Source organism: Diorhabda carinulata, chromosome 9 (genome assembly GCF_026250575.1).
Source record: "Diorhabda carinulata isolate Delta chromosome 9, icDioCari1.1, whole genome shotgun sequence".
Taxonomy (NCBI): Eukaryota; Metazoa; Arthropoda; class Insecta; order Coleoptera; family Chrysomelidae; genus Diorhabda; species Diorhabda carinulata.
The window spans coordinates 21,680,722-21,702,824 of NC_079468.1; the positions used below are offsets into that span (position 1 = coordinate 21,680,722).

The 22,103-nt window shown below is 33.0% G+C and overlaps 1 protein-coding gene across 17 annotated transcripts in view; it reads left to right on the top strand.

Annotated features, from left to right (window-relative positions):
• Nucleotides 1–22,103, top strand: part of LOC130898343 (protein muscleblind) — a 559,833-nt gene that overhangs the window by 21,212 nt on the left and 516,518 nt on the right. For 12 of the 17 annotated variants that reach the window (XR_009059886.1, XR_009059889.1, XR_009059890.1 and 9 more), the window contains exon 1: nucleotides 18,458–18,932. The exons of the other annotated variants lie outside the window; for them this stretch is intronic. The gene's annotated coding sequence lies outside the window, so the exon portion shown is untranslated. Of the gene's footprint in view, nucleotides 1–18,457; nucleotides 18,933–22,103 lie in introns of those variants that run through there. 17 annotated transcript variants of the gene reach the window in all.

The following is a 22,103-nucleotide window of genomic DNA, read 5'->3' on the forward strand; positions in this document are numbered from 1 at the left end:
ATTGTTATCCATAATTTCTCGCTAAACTCTTCGGTCCATCCAACGAGTTTCTCTATCTTTACTTTGTTAAATTTCTATTTTCCTTGTATGAATATTTCAATAACGTATTGGTAAAAATTTCCGAACAATGTTTATTTACATTATAATAATTTTGAATAAAAAATTTATCAACAATTTATTTGGAAGTGAAATAAACGCCACTGTTCATTTTTGAATCTTTCGCTTTTGGTTTAAAATCAAATGACGATACGCAGCCACGTCAAAATTAGAAAGTTTTCCTATGTAATATAGAAAAAACGAGCCATGAAAATTCATGAGACATTTTCTTGATCGAGAAAGAGGAGAAACGAGTGGTTCTTATAAAAATATGGTGGATTTTAATATTCCTTAGTGGACGCGGTATAAAAGAAAGAGAATTTTTTTTGGTTGCTGCCTCATATTATGGATTCTGCAAACTTGATGAAAGTGTCATTTTTTGGGTAAAATATTATTGGGACATGGCTTTTCTCGAAACTTGATATGATATTACGCCTTTTTTTGAATGCCACGAGTAAACATTAATTTGTATAAGTGCCGTATTAAGCCCCGACGACTATAAATTATTTTTCTAATTTTATTGTAAAATTTACTTATTACGTACTTATATGAGCGATGCTACATAATACACAAATAAAAAAAAATATTTCTAATTGGATATGGTTTTAATGTTTTTCAAAATTTTTGCATGCGTTCGAAGCTGTTTTTCCATTCCGATGCGGTACTTCCAAACCATGTCATTCGAACGCATCAACCGCTTCTTCGGGAGTAGAAAAACGTTGAAAAATCATTTGGGTACTAAACAAGGATTGTACGTCAAATTACCCATCAATTCGTTGTTTTGAGTGTTCAAAAACGTTTAACAATAAAGTGCCCTTTATCTACTACTCATTATCATCCGCCACAGACCCCAAACACTCAAATTACTTTTGCCAGTAGAAATCATTCATCTGAAGCTTGGCTTAAAAATATGGTTACTTGTTTTGCCGTTGGTATCCCAGACTTTTTTGGATATTTTGTTTTACCGGCAATTTCTTTTATATCTAAACAATTATTTAGAACCGAATTCATAATCTGGAAGATTCCATACTCTTGGTTTTTACGAAAAAAATGAAATATATGACCACTGATGATATGAAGAATATCATCACTTACAGTTTTAACTTTTTTGAGATAAAAAGTTGATACTCGATTTGGATTTTACTATTAACAAATCAGCACTGGCCTGTGCCGCTAGCTCTACTATATTTTTAGAAATATCGGGATTTTCTTCCGAATACATTTTTCAAAATTAACATGAATTAAACTGACAGAATTTTTTTTTCAATTTAACGTGCCTCAAAAGCGCTGGTCATTGGCATATAAAAACAAGCAAATGATATACAGTACAACATCGTAAATCCGGAATCGCTGTGAAAGGATTGGTTCCGGATTTTAGATCATTCGAACATTTGATGCTTTTATAGTGACGCCATCTATCGCGATAACGAGAAGTCATATCGCGTTACATAATAATGTAAACAGAGGGAGAGGTATGGATAAAATATAATAAAAAAGCGACTAATACTGCACAAAAATACATTTTTAAAATAATAATAATAAAAAGATTGAATACTCTACTCTAAAACATATTCTTCATGCTATCATTATGTATGGTGTCGCCATCTAGTTTCAAATACAGAAGCTAAACATTTCGATACGAACGAATCAGTCCGGATTTTAGATATTCCGCGTTTTAGAAGTCCGGATTTACGATATTTAACTGTATAAGTTAAATAAAGGCATTAAGAAACTATGATTTTCTTCATTTCCGTCGGGCAGTTAAGTGTCTCCTTGAACCGCTGGTATGCGGTAGAGAATCCTCTGCAGTCAGTGAGGATGTGCTTAACAGACTCAGGAAGGTGACAACTTTAGCAGACACGACGAGTTTCTAAAGGCATCGAATAGCCGTGAGTAAGTTTTGTGTGGTTGATGCGGAGTCTTCTTATTATCACAACTCTTGAATGAAGTTAATCCTTAGATCATTGGCAAGCTGAACTGGTATTTCAGGAGGATTCTTTGCGGTTTCTTTAGCATGGCGATCTGCAGATTCGTTTCCAATGATTCCAGTGTGCGATGGAAGCCAGAACAATACGGTTTTAATTGACTGTAAGAGAGTCAGTACATATGGGAAGGAGAGATAAATTTGAAAGCTTGAAGGATACTGTAAAATTCATCAGTGTAACAACACCTCGAAGGTAACCGGAAAGAACCTATGAGTTCGTGGTTTGTAGTGACTGCGCAACCAACACCGGATTCAGCTTTGGAGGTATCCGTATAGAGAGTTAGGTCGAAAGGTTTTTTATGCAGAATTTCTAGGAATGCTTTCTCTACAAGGACACTAGGGGATTCATGTTTATTGTAAATGGCAAGTGAGGTATCTACTCTGGGAATTTTTTGGTCCAAGGAGGGGATGAAGGCAAAGGAAGTAGGCAGGTCAAAGAAAAGTTGGTATAATACAATGTTCTAAATTTAATTCTAATAAAAAGTATCGTTCATTAAACGTCCAGAAATGGATTTTTCCGTGCTGGCTTGAATAAGAAATTGTGACCCGCACGCGGAAAAATCTTGATGAAGTTAATTTTTTTCGTGTTTGTTACTGTTTTCATTTTGAAATATTTTTATGAAAAGTTACGCTACTGACTGAAAATATATATTTTTTCAGATACTAACACGACCAGAATATTAATGTCCGATTTTAAATTTTAACTTAAAAATTAAGTATTGCACAGATTTTGGTAACGGCCGATGATATTAAAGAAGGGTAAGATCTACGTGTAACTCTTACAAAATGAGCATTTTTATATTTGAAAGTAGTTAACTTTAATAGCTTGGATAAGGTCTTTTAATGTAATAGCCTGTGTATTTCCGTTGAAAGTAAAGACTCGAAATTACTAATTAATTTAATTCGTCCCCAATATGGTTTTATTCTAAATCTAGAATGAAATTACTCAATTAAAGATAAAACAGTATCTGTTAGTTTTATTGAAAAAGTTGTTTTTAAAATAATTTCTATTAAAAAAAAATTCCAAATTCAAGTAAACATAGAAAATTTTTTCCCAAATACGAGGCATATTTTTTTAAGTAAGTACCGTTTTGGAATTAAAAAAAGAAGTGCAAAGATATCGCGATAATTTTATTTTTCCACGAAAGCCTGTACCTTAATCTACTTTTCTACATAATTGTAATAAAATGAATGGCGTCAGTGCGTATACAAGAGATGTAGGTAACCAGGTAATTCGTTTCTTATTTTATCGAGTATCTTCGCCCCAACTATTTTTCTCGGTATCTTCATTTCACATGTTGTTATTTTTTGCTTCAATTTATTGGTTGTTAATAATTTGACAGGAGCAATAATAAACAGTCAAAAATTACATCACCATTTTTTAAATTGTTATAAATTTAAAGACAAAGTTTCTTTATCTCGCAGATCTCGAGAAAGTCTTATTCTCTGCCTGTTTCCATCGTTCTTCCAAGTATAAATTCTTATTATTGTGAAAGTTTACCGATTCATTATTCGCGAGGTGTTTGTTCTTTTTTTTGGATTAAAACGATGTAAAATGTACTTTATTCCGTTCATTGCCTTTGCTCGCGAAAAATTACGTGTAACAAGGACATCTGGAAAGTTAGTATGCATTATTTCAACGAATCTTGAAATTTGAGCGTATTAATTGACTTGAAAATAAAAAAAAAACTTTTCGTAAGATAATATAAGTATCTGAAAACTAATCTGAACTATCGTGAAGTTAATTATCCACTACATTTAGATTATTTGCACCGTTCTTACTACTACTCTTCTCTAACTACCACTCTATTTCAAGCACCGTGGCTATTCGAAAAATACATCAAAATTTAACACGTTGACTGCCACACCAACTTTCAAATTTAATTGATTCATTTATTAATATAATTTTATTAAAAATTCCAAGTATGTAAGTATCCATATATACACCGCATCTCAAAGGATCTATTGTATCTTCCTCATTAATTCTTTTGAAAAGTCCAAAACGTTGGATGGCTAAAGCTGCTAAAAAACTTCGTTTTCTATTTCATAGGCTCCCAGGTGTGGATGTGGGTAGACGTTTAAGGCGACTGTGTCCCATTCAGCAGATCTCCTATGGTTATAGTTTCCCACGAGAGTTTTCGCCTGCCTCAGCACCACAATACATTATCTCAGAAATTGGTTTTATCCTTATCTACTTTCTTCTTTAACGCTTCTTCTATTTTTCTGTGCCTTATACTACAGGTCCTATGAAGGGATTGTCTACCCCTACTTTGGCAAGTCTCCCTCCACTCCGGTGTGCCCGGGCGTATGCTTCTGCTTGAAAAATACTTGAAGTGTTGTCCAGGCTTTCAGAGTGTTTGGTTTTAGGCCCGTACACTCCTATTCCAGTTCTATCTCCGTGTACAATTTGATGGTAATGAATTTTTTCTCAAAGATTAACTTTTTCGGTATTTCGTCCTGAAGTTTGGTCATGTTTTAAGGACGGTTTTTCCGTGTTAGCTCCATCACTGAATACTATGAATATTTTGAAGATTTAGAATCACTTCTAGTACTCCAGTTGCATATATGCATACCAATCTTTGTACCTTTGAGATATTGTGGTATTCTGACTGGTTATCGTGCCCAATAGGTGATAATTGGTCTCGACTATTGCCTTGGACATCCACAGTAGGATCTTTAGGTTGGGTCATTTCACCTAATGCGATGTTTCTGCATGTTTTCAGGGCTTTCGTGCCTCTTTACTATCTAGTATAAGTTCTAAATATTTAAAAGAGGCTACAAAGTAGTGATTTCTACTTATTTACAATCCGTTGCTCTATTTTCAATTTGTACGGGAAAATAAAAAAAAAACAGTCCAATAAAAACAAAGACAACGGCTACACTGGTTTATCTACGGACACGATATGCATCTCTTTCGAAAGAGTAGGATTTAGGCCAAACAGTTAATATTTGCTAACCATTGGTGTATGGCAACTCTTTCTGTAGCAGCGCTAATTTCCTTACTTAATATTTACACCGCAGTAGATTAATTTGTTGTTATTATTTTATTAATTAGGTCGTTTGGAATATGTAGTTAAAATCTACGTTGGGCTGTTAGTTGTACCACGAAGTTAGTCAGTATATTTTTATAGCTTATGGATAAGACATTTCCACTTGAAGATCACAGGCTATAAATTTGGCACCACCTACAACAATTCCTAGTACTTAGCTGTTGAATCGCACAGTGAGATGCTGTATGTCAAAATAGGTTTGAGGATTTGAGTATAAATCTCTTAGTTTCAATTTGGAATTGGTAAAGATGTGTTTCCTTCAGGTTAAGCTTCCATCTCCGTGTTTGCCAAGAATACCAAGAACTTTGATTAGTTAGAGTAAACTTCTGGACATTTTCCTTTACGGCAGGTGGAAGTTACCTGACCAGACTTCAATGAAAATGTAGCGTATTTGATGCTAATGTGGCGATGACGTCCGCAAATTTGACTACTAATAAGTTATTGCTATAAAAGTGAAGATAGATACGGATTTTCTGATTATAAATAAAAGTCCATCACGACAAACCTTGTCAAATGCCTGCATGATGTCTGCAGCACAGTTTCTTCGTTACCCGATGAACTTTTTGAATTAGTTATTATCTAAACAACATTTTATTCTCCTAATTAAATTAACATGGACGCATCGAACGAAGTATTTATTTATGGTAGTTGTGTAATGTTTCAAATTATAATCAATCGCCTGTACCACACTATATTATATTTACCTATTCCCCAAAGTCATTAAGTTACCAATCATTTTGTACGGTTTGCGTTAGGGACAAGTCAGTTTGACGAAGTGTGTTGGTACAATAATATAGATAAATGATATAAATAAATTAAAAACGATTTTATCTGGATTCAAATAAAATAAATATTGTAAATAATTCGTTTTAAAGTCGAAATTATATTCATTATTTATGGAAATTTTGGAGTTGAATTCTATAGTCCAGTCAATAATGTTTTTTGTTAGCAATTTTTTCGATCAAGACAGATTACCATAAAATTCGGTATATAACTTATACATAATGTAACCAAAACTTAAAAATTACAATCTGAAGACTTATCGCCCATTACCTGAACATGGGATGAAAGTTAACTACAGCTCAACCTCAGATTTAAAAGAACCACTGGCTGATATATATATAACCAACACAATAAAAACTACTACAAAGATATTTTATGAGACTGTTTATACTTCTAGTTCAGAAGGTGAAGATGATCAGCCTCTTGTTAACCCGGGATTAGATAGGTGGGGTATGACAAACCCCAGCGCTTGAAGAATGCAGAAAAAATATTCAAATTGACCGCCAAACGACGCTGGCGCCTCAGAACCTTCAAACTAAGTATTCCTCTATACGTGGTTGTTGAAAGTATAGTTCCAGCATAGACAAAATACGAATACAAAACGTTTCAAAGCTGCTTGGGGCTTCTCACACCCCACCTGTCATAACTTTGTTTGGTTTTTGTGACATCGTGTAGGCTCTTTATTCTACTATGGTTATTATTTGTAAATGATCGCTCGTATTAGCTCGTGTATTGATGGGAGATTACGAAGAAGAGCAGAGACGTCTCCAAAAGACTATGGCAAGATGCAGAAAATGACGAAAACTTTATTGATGAGGATGATTCCGAAGAAGACGACGAAATAGAAAATGTCAGCGTGTGTAGTGATTACCCTCATTTAGAGCAGGATGCCGAAGAGAAAAACGCAGAAATTCAGGACGTCGACTGCCAACAAAATGTCGCAGACCCGGTTGAAATCCATAATGTTTATGGAAACAAACATTAAGTATGGAATTGATCAAAGACCACCAGAGATCTAACCCCAGGCTTGCTCTTTATTTACGCGGCAATATGAGAAACATTTTGGGTGAAAATCCGAAGCCACCTACCAAAAAGACAAGTCCTAATCAACAGGGAAGATGCTCCGAATTTCCACGTTCACGCGACAGAAAAACTAGATATGTTTGTGAAGCGTTTTCCGTGTTTTTATGCCTCGAGCATGCAAGCATCTATTGCAAAAATTATACAACAAATTGAATACAAAATAACTTTTTTGTTACTAGCGAAAAGTTTTTTTGGTTTGAAAGCCTGCTGCTTCGATCTTTAACAATTTAATTTCTCTATCTAGTGTCATTAGATGAACAGCTTACCTAGAGAGATCACATCAATAAGCATGGTTAAACATAGGATTTTCAACCCTTAGATGGATCTATTCTATACGAACATCTAAGTAGGGGCAATTAAAACTACTCCATATCCTAAACGTAAAGTTTTATACAGAAAATCTAGCGCTTAAAACTGCTATTAGGCTGAGTTTTGGAATCGGAAGCGAATACGGAGCAATCACACCCAATGATTTCAAGTTGCATTATAATAATCACGAGAGCGTAGCTCAAATGGTTTTTTCAAGGATTACGTCTCGTTACGACAAAAATAAGGGTTTTCTTAATAATTATATAATGAAATTTCACAGAATTTGAAAAACGGCTTCCGAACGCATTTCTGTACTTTCAGCCTCAAGGATTCGAATACTTGGATTGATTCTAAATTTGAGGCTCTTCCGAAACGATTCTTTGCAATTTTAAGACATTTTGTGACTTTTTAAGAAACCTCAGAAAGTGGTCAAGGAAGGCTAGGAAACTTTCGAAGAAGTTGTTGGTAGTCCGTTGCTAGTAACCGAAGAAAGGTGCATTTTGATTGATTGAAACGCGTATAAGGTTTAGATATGTATGAATGCGAAATACATATATAGATAGTGATACAAACTATGCTGCTGGAACAGTATCTGTATTACAGGACGACATCTAAATTTAATTTCTTTGAAATTATACATCTTGGCAATATAAAACCAAAAATAATTCTATTTTTTGAATGATTACGGTTCATGTTTAAGTTTATAAATTTCTCTAATGTCGTTAAGTGAACAGAAGAATTCCTCCCTAATTTAACTAATAATTCATTTTGTATAACGTCGTACCGATTGGTCGATTAATTTTTTTTTGTTGACTATTTTTAATCCCACCATTTCGCCAAATTTATGGACGCCACTTCGTCGCTTATGTCCGTATTTCCTCCTAGAGGAAAATTAGTCGGCTTTTGGGGTTGTTATTTATGAACGTTTCGGTTTATACCCAATTTGGCACCAGCGATGTATTTCATATATGAATTATCTTGCTAGTGATACGACCAACGTGGTTGTATGCTTTCAAATCGGTTCGTTGCTTAACGATAACGATAGTCAGATCATCGAGAAACCTCATGAAAAGAAACACTAATATTCTTATATATTCAGTACTCTTATTGCGATACATTCATAAATTAACATCAGATTATTCGAATTTCTATTTAAATGAATCCCATAAATCTCGAATTTCGAGTAGTTATTACAAATTGGAGAATGAATATTTATTGTCGTTTTATTATCATTTTGCAGTTTTGTTTCAAGTTCAAAAGTGAATATATCTATGACACTTCATAAAAAGTTACAGTTAAGTTGAATTTTTCGATGTAGAGTCAGATTTTTTCATGGTTGTCACGGGAAGAAGTGGATTCAAACCAGTACATTTGATTCATGTCCCTCATTTATCCATGTTTCATCTAAATGAAATATTTCTCAGTTTAAATACCACGACGGACAATCTCTCAAAGGTACAAAGACTGGCTTATGTTCAACCAGAGCCATGAAATCTAGCTGCACTACAAGTGATTCTAAATCTTTCACCTCTCTTCATAGTTCTGGAATGAGTGTCAGAGAAAACATCACTCAGAATGTTCAGAGACGGAATCATCAAAGAAAACCCGTTCCTAAATGATAACCAACTATGAGAAATGTCTCAGGAGTAATATCAATTCAAAATGGTATACGGAATTTCCTTCGCTCCGGGACTAGACTTATTAAAAGGAGGAGGATTGATGGATCAGCTGTGAATACTGGGTTGTCCAGCATCACAGCAAAAAAGGGGGCCATAACAGTGTATACGAGACCCCAAAACCATACGTACATACATTTGGTTTCTCATTTCTTTTATAATCCTCAGGTAAATTCTTTTCCATATTACAATTTCGCTTCGGGATGCTTTTTCCAGCGAAATCCTATTTCTTTTTACAGAAAAACGCATGTACTTTCTTTGTAATGATTTTCTACTTGGAATTTTTATTTCATCTCTCTTCTTCAATAACTCTGAAAATGTTTGTCTGTAATTAATTTAAAACAATTAAATATTAATGCTTGTCTATTAATTGTTAAAGGCTTTTCTCCACTCAATCTTCTCCAGTATACACCAATAAAAATCTTTTATTTAAACATCAAAGTTGTTAAAGAATATTAGAAAAAAGAAACAATAATTTAAATTAATATAGTTTTCTAGAAAATCAGAAGATCTGACAACAATGTACCTATAGTTGACAAAACGAATCCCCTGCCAATAGACTGAATGTAGTGAATGAGGCGGTCCATATTGAACAGCCACACTGTATAAACAGAAGTAAAATATTGAGTGTGAAAAATTTCGAATTTTTGTCAACAGATTAATCCTAGATCGTGGTCCGACCGACTAATTAACCGATCTACCTGAAGAGTAATAACTAGCATAACCGTTCAAAAATATATAGAGACAATTTCTTTCTGAACCCACATTCTAATTTTACAGTAACTGGGTAGAAGTTCAGTGAACCTGAAAAATAATATTGACACCGTTCTTGCTCCCAATATACGTTGCTTGCAAAAATTTTCGACTAATTACGTTCACCCACAAACAGTTTCGATGAAAATAATTCATACGAGATGCGGATTCATAGAATTAAAATAATAGTAATCGTTTAATGTTGTTAAAAAGTTCCGCTGTCCATGAGCTCATTTTGTGCCCACTCATTTCATCTATGATATAGTCATTTGCTTATTTATTTCGAATGCAATTGGTTAGGTTTCCTATGCTATTAGAGATAACAGGACGAAGAATTACTTTTCTGTGATTCTTTATCCTTTACAATTTTTTTAAACCGACCAAAAAGGCATTTTTAGCAAAATACGCAAAATACGAATCGCTTCCGACCAAGTATTTTATTTCTAAACAGATCGTTTGAGTATGGTGGATGAGGCGATAAATCTTAACCCATTTGGGCAATTCTTCGGCAAAACGTGACAGCAAATTAAGTATTGACTAGATGTCATTATCCTTATTTGTCAATAATTAATAAAGATTACGAAACACTCTGGCCATAATAGTCCCTCACTTCGACTGTGGCATTTCAAATGAAAAACTCACTTGGATTATATTTGATTCGATTTTAAATCCAAATAAATGCTTGTTATTGCAGTTTTTTCTCATTTTATCTCATCATTACAACGTTTTATTCGTGCCGCAACATTGAATTCGTCAAAAAAGGTATCAAAAATGTCTGTATCAAATCAACTGGATTTAAGTCTGGGTGGTAAGACGGTTATTGTGAAAGTACAGGTAATGTTGTGTTAAAATTTTTATTCATTACGTTGACATTGTCATTTATTAGCATAGGCAAGACGTTTTTGTAAAATCTTCATGATGAAAATTCACATTCAACTTTTCTTTGTTGTGGTACAGTAAATCAACACAATTCTCACTACTGGGGTCGGGAATATCCCCACTGAATGTCAACAAAACACATCCAGGAATAGATTTGTTGGTCCCTATTTGTTTTGCGGGAATTTAACAGCTGAACGATATTCGGAACATCTTGGCTCCAGGGAAAACTTAGATTCCAGTATTTGGTTCCAACAAGACGATTCAACACCATATTATGGTCCTTATGTTCCAAGGTTAGACGTGGATCAATGAAGTGACCACTTAGGTCATCGTTTCTTACTCCCTTGGATATTTTTCTGTAGATATTTAAAAAGTGGAGTCTACGTTAAGCGACCAGACAATAGAGCGGACTCTAATGGAACAAATTAGACCTGAAATGAATCGTTTCATTCCGCAGATGATCAGAAACTCTGTAAATAAGGTCTACCATCATCTTGACCTATGTCAGACAATGAACAGGATACAATTTAAACTTTTTCAGTATGAAATTGGTTTGGTTTAATAATTAATTAATAATTTCTATTAATTTCTATCCTCTGTCTTGACTATTTGATGGAGGATCCAGATTTCAGTTACAGTTATGAATCCATGCAAACAATCCGACTCATTTTATTTAAACCGCGTTATTAAAGCCTGGGAATGTTCGTTTGAGTTCAAATTGCTTTCGCATTCATGATTATCAGTGAATTCATGGTAATGCATTCTTTTGAAAATCCTATAACATCTTTCATCTCTCGAATCATAATCTGACGGTCTTCCAGTAGCATTTGGTGAATTTTTTCGATGATATTGCAGTTTTTAGTCGTAAATGATGGTGCAGAGTTTCTGTACATAACTTCTGTTTCATTTGCGTAGATGAATCACATTTTAAAAATAAATATTTGATGATAGTCATTTTCAGAGAGTCACTTATATGTATGTAATCCGGAAACTGAGCCTCCAAACTGGCTGAAATTTTATTGATGCGTCAATATATATTGCATTTCTTTTTGTTTTGCCGGCACTATAATTATGAATCATTAATTCCCAAAGTTTTTCTAAAATAAATTATGTAAAAAATCAAAAATTTGCAAAACAAAGATGGAATTATACTTATTTTCAACGGATTATTTTTGGAAGTTTAATTATTGAGATTCTAGTCCATTATAGAAATAGAAGCTGAAAAGTTTACACAAAAAAATGTTACTGTGAGCTTAAATTTGGTTTCGGTATTTCGTACTTCCGAACAATTCGATGAATATTTAATACACCTGGCGATGTCGGTTCGGCACATATCCACAATATAATCTCTCTTGAAACTTTACAAAATTGATACTCCATTTATATGAAGTTCTCTCGAATAAATGATTTCGATAATTAAATGAGTGAATAACAGAGTGCCGGTCCGGTTAAATCCGGAGGCATTAATAAAACTCAAACTCCATCAAGGCAATTTGTTACCTTTCTGTGTAAAACCATTAATCATATAATTGTTTTGATATTATTGCGTTCGATTAATTGGTTAATTTAGACAGGATTATCCAATAAAAGTTATATTATCTAAAAATATGAATGATTATATTTACATTCATATACCTTCGGAGACTGAAACCAATACCAGCTCATTCCCAACCATTTGTATGGCTTCCGACACCTACACGCAACATAGAGTCATCGGAAAACTACGGCTTTATATTGAAGCCTTATCTGCAGCTTTTGTTGATTTTACTCAAGCCTTCGACAAGGTTTGTACAAAAAAAATTGCACAGACACTTTCAAGTGAAATATAAGTGATCACATTCACATTTGGTATCGATAAAATCTGGCCGCATCCCACATTTCTATCTATCCACTTATTTTCATGGACAGCTCTGTCTTTCGTGGTCTGTTCAATCCCTACCTTCCAGGTTCTTGAGGGTCTTTCTCGTCTTCTTCTATTTTGCGGTTAATACATCTGCTTATTCGTCAGTTGCCAGCATTGAATGGGGTCAACTATGACTTTGTATATTGTCATTTTTGTGTTTAGGTTAAATTTTCTGACCAAAGCAATGAATTCAGAGCTTCTGTAGCTTCTTTTTCCCTTGTTGCACTCTATTTCTTCTTTTGTTGTTCCATCTTCGGTCCTAGGCTATTTATTTGCAGTTCGGGATCTCCTTGTGTGCATCCTACCAGCAGATATCCTCTTTTTGACATCAAATCCCATTTTCCAAATTTCTAATTTCCTCAGCATATAATCTGCGTCGTTCTCGTCTCAAGCCATAACAACTTGGTTGTCTGCAAAGAATAGAGCTGTTAGGCACTTATCCTCTATCTCAATTCCCATTTTAGTTCTCTCAACTATTCACAGCTTCCTGAATGTATATTTTAAATAATGTGATAAACTGCACATTTGACTCAAACCTTTCGAATGTAAGAATGAGTTTGGATATGGTACTTTCCAACAGTACCGTGTCGTAAGCTTTTTCGAGATCGACAAATACGAGGTGAGTGGCTAAATTCCTGACTTACGTTTTTCTAGTATTTGCTGTAAAACCAAATCATCAATACATGAGCGTTTCGCAATAAATCCGTTCTATTTTCCTATTTCTATTGTATTTTTTTTTTCAATTCTATATTTCAATCTTCTGGGATTGCGGCCCAGGCACTTGTTGAATAGATTTGTTGAAATTTCGTGAAATATTTTCGGTTCATGTTTCACTAACTCAATGGGAATGTTCTCGGGCCCTGCTGCCACTGAATTTTTTGATAGTTGTAAAGCCTTGCTATTTTTTTTTAATATAGTTTAGCCCTAGCGACTTTTGCATATAATACAGTGATTCTAGCCTCATGCAAAAACGCTGACACTTCAGACGTCTGCAGTACCACCTCGATAAAACTGATACAAGGATGAAGACTTAGCACATCAGAGCAATTGCCCTAAAATCTATCAATAATGACATTCACCCTTAAGAGAGATACTAGTCTATTACTCAAAAAAGAAGATGCACAATACCTCGGTATCTATATTGAGTGAGCAGATAAGACAGAAGAGATAACAACTTACAGGAAAATTTACAAGGCGCGAATAAAGACAACTTAAACTTAGTATATATATACCAACAAAACAATATACCCAAAAATATAAACAAAGCGTAAAACTATAGTCGCGCGTGCCGAATTCTCAAGTAGCACCATAGATCCGCAGAACCTAGGCGATCGAGAACTGCTTGCTTCGCTGTCCCGAGAGAAAATGAACTTTTCTTCGATGTGTTCGTGAAAATAGGAAATAGGGAACAATTAGAAGGTAGAGGGATGTAGTTATGTTGGTTTTTTATAAAACGTGCACCAAATATATCGGAGAGGATTAAATGATTTGAAGTATTTTAAAATGCGAGGGCACATGGCGTAGTAGCCTGAAAACAATAATAAAACTTGTATGGTCATATGTAATACAACTCTGGAGTTCAGAAAGCAGCACGAATATCTTAACGTTTTGATTCGGATTAAGTACAGTTCGATGTTATATTCCCAATTACAGAAACTTCCAATAATTATTGAAGAATGTTCCAAATTAGAGAAGAGTTATTTGAATCGGTGGATCCAAATTCAATTAGTTGCAAATTTCCTTACACATACCACACCGTATAATTTATTTTTGAAAAAGAAAAAATCTTTAAAAAATACAAATCGAAGTGTCTGGGCATTTGCCCCCTAACACGTCCTCATTTATTTATTAACGAATTTATTCCATTTGGCTGTTCCATATCATTCTTAAGGACCAATTGTATCAAGATGAATTTTTCTTATTAAGATTTTTCGCTTTTGCATATCTGAATCACACGGCTTTCTATAATTTCCATAACGTGGTTTTACCATCACAATAGTCCCGGTTCTCGACGGAAAATGAGTTATAACGTAAAGTTTCTGTTCCATTCTATATATTCAGTTCGCTATTAGATACATCAAACTCCCGCAGTCGTTCTTTTTCTATAAAATATGATAATAATATGGCTTTCTGCTATCTCCGTAATCATTAATTTGGTAGACGATAAGAAAACAAAATACAGAAAATATGGTAAACAGTATCATGGTTGTCTACAATTTGTTCTAAGAATTGAATATTGTAGGCTTTAAATCGGTCGGTTTTTCTTATCAAGAACGAACCTCTGCCGTTTTCCTGTATAAATATGCCTTATCTTCAAGTCCGCCAAATAATTTACATGTATGGAAATTGTATGTTATCGTAAAAACATATCTCGTTTTAAGTTGGAAGACTGGTGGAAGTCGCATGTCACTTTTGTCAATTTAAATCGTTTTTTTTGGGTTTCCGCCTCGATGTTTTTTGATAAATAATGTATCTTTAATACTTACTCGTTTTAAATGTATCTTCAAGCCTTCAGACACAATTCGTCTTTTTTGCGTCTTTCTTACTATATTCGATTCGTCATTAATTTTTCAATTAAATTCTAAAATATTTTATTGATATTTAAACTTCTTTTTACGTGTTCGTATCCGCCCTTGAAAATAAGATTAAATTAATGACTTCCACCCTTTTTATTTCCTTATCACATATTCCCCCTCATATTTTTTTCAGGAAGGTCTTAAAGACCCGACTAATTTGATAGGAATTATTTAGGAGTTCAAGCAGGTTGATGCCTTTTAGTCACACGAAATTTTTCGTGTTCATAGCAGAGGCTGTGGCGTCAACTATCCCTCGGGAGGGGTATTGACATGAGATCCGCCCCCTACTGCAAAAATAAGAAAAACCATCTCAGTCTCGTAAAGTTTTACGACCTACACCATAAAATTCCACCATTGGGCCTACCGGCCAACACGAATGAAACCTTCCTGGACCTTAATTCCATCTTACACATTATTTATTAAAAATATACACTGAGATAAATGATTCACGTATGATACTATCATTTTTATTTGGAAAACTTCCAAACAAATTTTATTTGTTATTATTATATTTCCAAATTTGACAAAATAAAATAATTGGTGAAAATTGGATGTGCTCTATTTAAAAAGTAATGTAATTATTCAAATTGTTGAGACATTAAAATATTCTGCTGAGTGCAAGAACATTCGATAACTTCATAATTAACGGAATTCAATAGTTATGAAATTATTCACTAAAAATTTCGACGTCTTCCTAATTAATCATTGATTTTCTCGAATAATCCCGAATCGCAGTCAGAAAAAATCCAGAATATTTCGATACCTGCATACTTATAAAGTCAAAGACGGAGTTATAAAGAGAAAAAATTAAATCTTATTTTGTCTAGTTACAGTATCAACAGAATTAGAAATTTATGAAACTTTCTACTTCAAATTTTGACATTTTCATAATCACTGTAACGATTTTCTCGTATATTTCCGAAATACATTGAGAACAGCTCCAGAATAATCCAGAATAACCGTATACTGGAATCTAAAAGTATGAGTTAATCGGGTAATAGATTTCGTAACTTGGTGGGTTCTATATTTTCCGCCTGAATCAGACTTCAACTATGATTGTTGGTAATTAAAGTTACATTATATTATATTATTATACAATATGTAACAAGAATATCTTCAATAATTTATATCCTAACCGAAAACTCATAACAAAACTACTACTCATGAAGACAATGCGCCAGCTCAATCCATACTTTCCGTCAAGAGGTTAGACCAGTCTTATTCGCCGGATCTTGCACCGTTTGCCTTCTACCTCTTTCCTAATGTCACATCTGCATTGGAAGCAACAAGATTTGAGTCTGCTGGAGCTCAGAAAGGGGCGAGTTCTAAATGAACTGACAGTAAAAGACTTCATGTACCGTTTCCAATACTGGAGCGATTATTTAATAGCCACACCTCGTATATTCAAATGCTGTTGCATTGCATTATTTTGATATATCGCTTATAATTCATGATTCTCACTTTGGTAATTGATTTACAAATCTACTTATATGTGAAATGTGATAGTGTGCATTAATATATAAATATAATTTCTTTGAATCCTAATACCGTTGGAACTCTCTAAAGTTTTAAAACTGAAAATATACTGCAGTGATAAACGAATTCGTTTATTTTCAAAGTCAAATATCATCTTAGCAATCCAATTTTTCATTTCTAACATTAAGTCTCGACTGAGAATTTCGATATTTCAATTATATTTTTAATTAAATTGGAATCTTTTTAATACCCAAATTATATTATCGTTAAATATCAACAGAATAAATTCTATACAATTAAAGTTTTAAATCCGAACGACATCTTGAATTTTAATATTCTTTTTGACACAGGCAAAGTACTATTCGAGTGATGAACGGCGTTGTCGTGCTTATCTCTATTATGATAATAATCATTTTAGAGATCGGTTGATTTGGGTATTACAAAAAAAAAACGAAAATATTCTGAGTATAACTTATCGTCGAGCTAATTTCAACTTTATTCAATAGCAGACTTTTTAACTAATTATTAGAAATTAATCATTCGTATATGACCAAATTTGTTTTATATTTTTCTTACTAAATCAGGACTCGTACGCCTCCTGGAAAAATCCTGAAATTTGGCCCTCTATGCGGGAATTTTATTTTATATATTTGGATTTATCGTTTTTCTTAGCGCAAAATGTTTTCATATTTTTTTTGTTAAGCTTTATTAACCCCAACCTTTGCCAGACCTGCTAAGTATAATTCTGTTGCAGTATTTTCATAAAAAAGAAATTTTCATAACATATATGTTTCCAAATCGTCTAGGATTTAGGTTTCTTCGAAGAAGAAAACAACTGCTTTCCTGGCTATTACCATGACGAATATTGAATTACATCCCATATGAAGAACGTGATGTTCATCGACTTTTTTGTCGATATCAACATCCCTAATGGCTCGGAACTGCAAGGAGGGGGTTGTAACCACTGACTGGTTTCGACGTTATTACGTCTTATCAGAGTGGTATAACAAACTACCGTATTTGGTTCCTGTAGTTGAACATTCCCCTTACAACTGCGAACCACGAATTAAAATTTAACCGCAGTTAAATAAATATGTGGAAATACAAAGTACATCTAATATTTCAAAAATATGTTTACATTCCTAAATCGTCTTGATTTCAGGTCTCTTCTGTTATAAAATTAGATTTATATTCATAATTTTTGAAAAACAGATAAAAATTTTGTGTTTCGACTATTTTCAGAGGATGTAATTCAATATTTGTCGTGGTATTAGCCAGGAAAGTAGTTGTTTTCTCGTTTGAAAAACGGCAAATTATAATTTGGAATTATAAAAATTCGAAATAATATAAGAGGTGGTGTGTGAAAAAAACCTTTGCAAAACTGTGAATGAATCACGTCATAACAATAACTCGAGTTTTTCTGTGTGAACGAATAATTAATTTTTATTATTGAACACATATTTTGAGAACCAGTAAAGCAAGTTTAAAAATTTGTCGACGAGTATCGTATTTGCTAAATAAATTATTGAATTCGTGAAGAAAGTTGTACGCGATGTATCTATGAGACTTGAAGCCGACTACTAAGAGGAAATTCCGGTTGCGTGTATCGCGAGTCTCGAGGCCGTTGCCGATGCGAGATATCGAAAGAAGAGACGGACCGGCTAGGGCTTTACGTAATTAGATGAAACCCCGAACTCGCGCTTCATCTTGCACTAGCGAAACGCCAAAACATCGCCAAAGAGGGGGCTTGAACCTGAGGAGAGAACGGAAACCGGTAAAACACTGTACGCGTATAAGAGAGGGAATCGGAAAAATAGTGGGGTCGGTGGAGCACGAGGGGAAATAGCGCAACTGACGACGACGACGCCGCCGCCGACGAGCCACTAACCTGCGCGCGGCGCAACACCGCGAATCGGCTTAGTTTCGCGATCCGACGACAGTCCCTCGCTGTTGCCTGATCGCTTAGCTTGCCGCCGAAAAGCTTCTCAGAATCAGTGTGTACTGTGTTCCGAGGCGTACATTGTATAGATATAATACATATTGTATATATATATATATATGTTTATGCACTCTCTTTAAAATCTATTATTATTACTTCTTACTTATATTGTTGTTGAATAAGGCCTAAAATAACAGTTTCATCGAACCGAAGTGTTTAAATACATATTTTATTTTATTATACTTAGGTATACAAAAAAAAAAAAAAAAATTGGACGACGCGACACGCACATTTTTTGACTAATCGTTTTCTCGAATTTATCCACGTTTTTGGAAATCTGTGAGATTGACTGTGCTTTTGTGACTTTGTTTGGATCGTTTCTGGGTTTGTAACCATAAACTACTATTTCAGGATATAATTCAGAAGTGAGTAAATCATTCTTTTAATCAAAATCCTCTTCGATATTATAACCATTGAATATGTCTAGATACGTACATGAAATTTTCAACTTTTCCTTGCCGGCTTCGAAACCAAAACACGTTTATTATATTTATATTTCTCCGATTAAAGGTTGACCTATTTCAGTTCAATTTTAGCGGAATTTGTTGAATATGCAGATAGCAACAAAAAACATAAAATACCGGATATGGTGACGAAATAAATTAATCGTGTTTATTTCCCTTTATAAAATCGACTCGAAATCATTTTGTATGTGTATGAGCGAAAACCACAATTTTGCTATGGTTGAATTCTTGATTTTTCTTTTATTTGTTTCTTATTTGTTGAAAAAATTCTTCATAAAATATGGCAAATAAAAAATTGTAGCCAGATTACCGTGAGGTGTATGCCCTTTGAATCAACTGCTTCTTTTACGATTTCAATCTTTGTTTTTCTCTATATTTTCTATGCTATTTTCTTGTAGAATCTCAATTCCATTGAATTAATATAATTTTAATGAATCAAAAAGTACTTCGTGTACCATCAATTTCCATTTATGCCCAAATTAATAATTGTAAAGTACTGAAATGATGAAAAAATTGATTATATTTTAATTTTATTCAAGTTTAAATAATACAGTTATGTGACCTTTACTTTATTAATTTCCAAAGATATATAAATAAATATGAATTTCTTCTATTCATTCATTTTTACACTATTTTATGTATAGATCTTAATTATATATTTTTTAAAGAAAAAAATTATTGACTAATTTCGGTCTTCGAATATAATATGACATCGATATATATGAGATATATGAGATTATTTACTTAATATTTATCATAAAAAAATGTGTTGCAATCGTACAGGAAAATTTTTAACTTCAAATTCTAAGAACTTTTTAAATTGCACTTGTATCGGCATCAATTAGTCCAGTAAACAAGTGTAAAAATCTTAGAATCCAATCAGGACGCGTGGATTTGCGTATAATTTTAGAATTGAGTTTCAATTATCCTTAACTTCTAAATCTACCCTATGCCAATATGTGCATATTATTGTAAGCGATGAAAACTACCCCTTATTGTCAAAATTCATTAAAATAAAATTTAAAGCATGTACAAAGTTGAAAAAATATTTGGAAGATCAAAATAAAGACCGCATTATAGTATTTATCTTTTTAACCCTTAATCAATGTATTATTTCAGCCCGTAAAACCAACCCCTCTTATGATAAAATTTAAAAAAAACAACTATACTAAGTCAACGTGTTGTTTTTATTGTTTTCAACTCAAATTTTTCTTTTTCACAAAATGTCCACCCTTAAAATCCATCCCTTATCAATTTAACGTAAGTAATATTCTGATATTTTGTAGTGCTTGAGGATTATTTTGCATATTTTCATCCCTTAAACACTACCCCTCATGTAGAAAACAAATTTTTAAAAATTGTGGAATATTTTAATATAGTTTTTGCACGTATTTAATGTAATATATTGTATTTTGTGTCACTTTAAACAAATTAACAAATTCATGTACAAAATATAAAAAATCATCATTATCACTATCAGTTTTTTCATCTTCGTCCTCTTCTTCATCAGTTATTGGAGAACTGTAGAAACAATTTTTACCACAACATCCATTGCAAGTTGAGTTACAAAAAAGTTTTTTACAATTTTTTGGCACCACATCTTTTTTTGTAATTGCAAGATACCATTTAATAATATTTTCAGGTCTTCAATGTTTTGTTGTTTGTTTCTTTACGTTCTTTAACAGTATCATATAACGTATCTACCAGCTTTTCTTCTATTTCGAGAGTATTTCTGTGAAATGTGTCTGCCTGTTCTCCTAAATCTTGCCTTTTTACCATTAATTCAAAAAAATTTCTTTTGCCCTTATTATAATGATGTTGTATGACAGCCGGTAAATGCATTTAAAAAAGAAATAAATGATAGGGTATTCTGATTTAAAAACTGTTACTTGCGGGAGAATTTTATTTACCTAATTTTGAAATTTAAATTTTTTTCTCGAATTTGGCTCTTTCTGTCAAAATCAGTAATTTGTCAATATGGCTATTTCAACTATAAATTCTTTAATTTCTCCTTACCCTTGGTGCCATATCGGTTTTTTCACTATGTGTATGTACACACATAAATTTAATTATAACTCGGTTTGTATTAGTTCTATAATAAAAAAAAAACAAAAGCTACGTACAAGTTTTTGAGTTATTTGTGAAAAATCGATCGAAAATATGCTTTTTGTTACAAAATTTCAATCATGAATAAGTCAAAAAGTATTGATTTTTCGAAAAAAACTCCAGAGTAATTTTCTAGTTCGGGTGGTATTAATCCACAGAGTAAAAGCACATATCGGAATAGGGTAGATTTTGCATTTTAAGGTATTTACTATCCACCGTTAACATTTCAAGCAAATCGACGCGTCATGATAGAAATCTGAGGTAAAAACCATTGTTCACTGGACTATTTAATAAATTTTCCAGTTTCATTATATGTCAATGATTTATAACAATTCCATTTTTCTTGTATTTAGTCGTTCTAACAAATTTCTATAATTGTGTACGTTTTTGTTTTATTTTTTTATCATATTGACGAATTCTTGGTCTATTTTCTAAGTATCGAGATATCTGTCCTACGTAAAAAGCATGGAAATTATCACAAGCAATCTCATATACATTATTTTACTTCTATTACTTTTTGTTTCATATTTTAGACTACCGATATCGTTTGTGACTTATTCCAATTTCATATTTATTTGAAAAATTTGCTAGTTATTAAGAAAATCATTGTAGATATGGTTAGGAAAGTTGTTTTATACTTTCATGTGTGTGATCTGTTTTGTTTGTTAAATGATTTCAATATTTACCATCCTGTTTTTTTAATTTATTCATTCTAGAAAATTATTTTCCTTCGAAGCAGTTTATTATTTTAAAATAGTTTATCCGAATTTGCTTTTTTAGAATGGCGCGGCTTTCCACATTGAGTATCATTATTCATCATACTTTTTCATGTCTTCATATATTTGGTATTCCCATTTGCATTTCGCCCTTCTTCCCGGCGTTTACTCTATTGGTCTTCACTTATTTTTTTCTGTATATGTCTTAATCATCTTCATATCCGTGCTTTTAGATACATTACCACGTCTT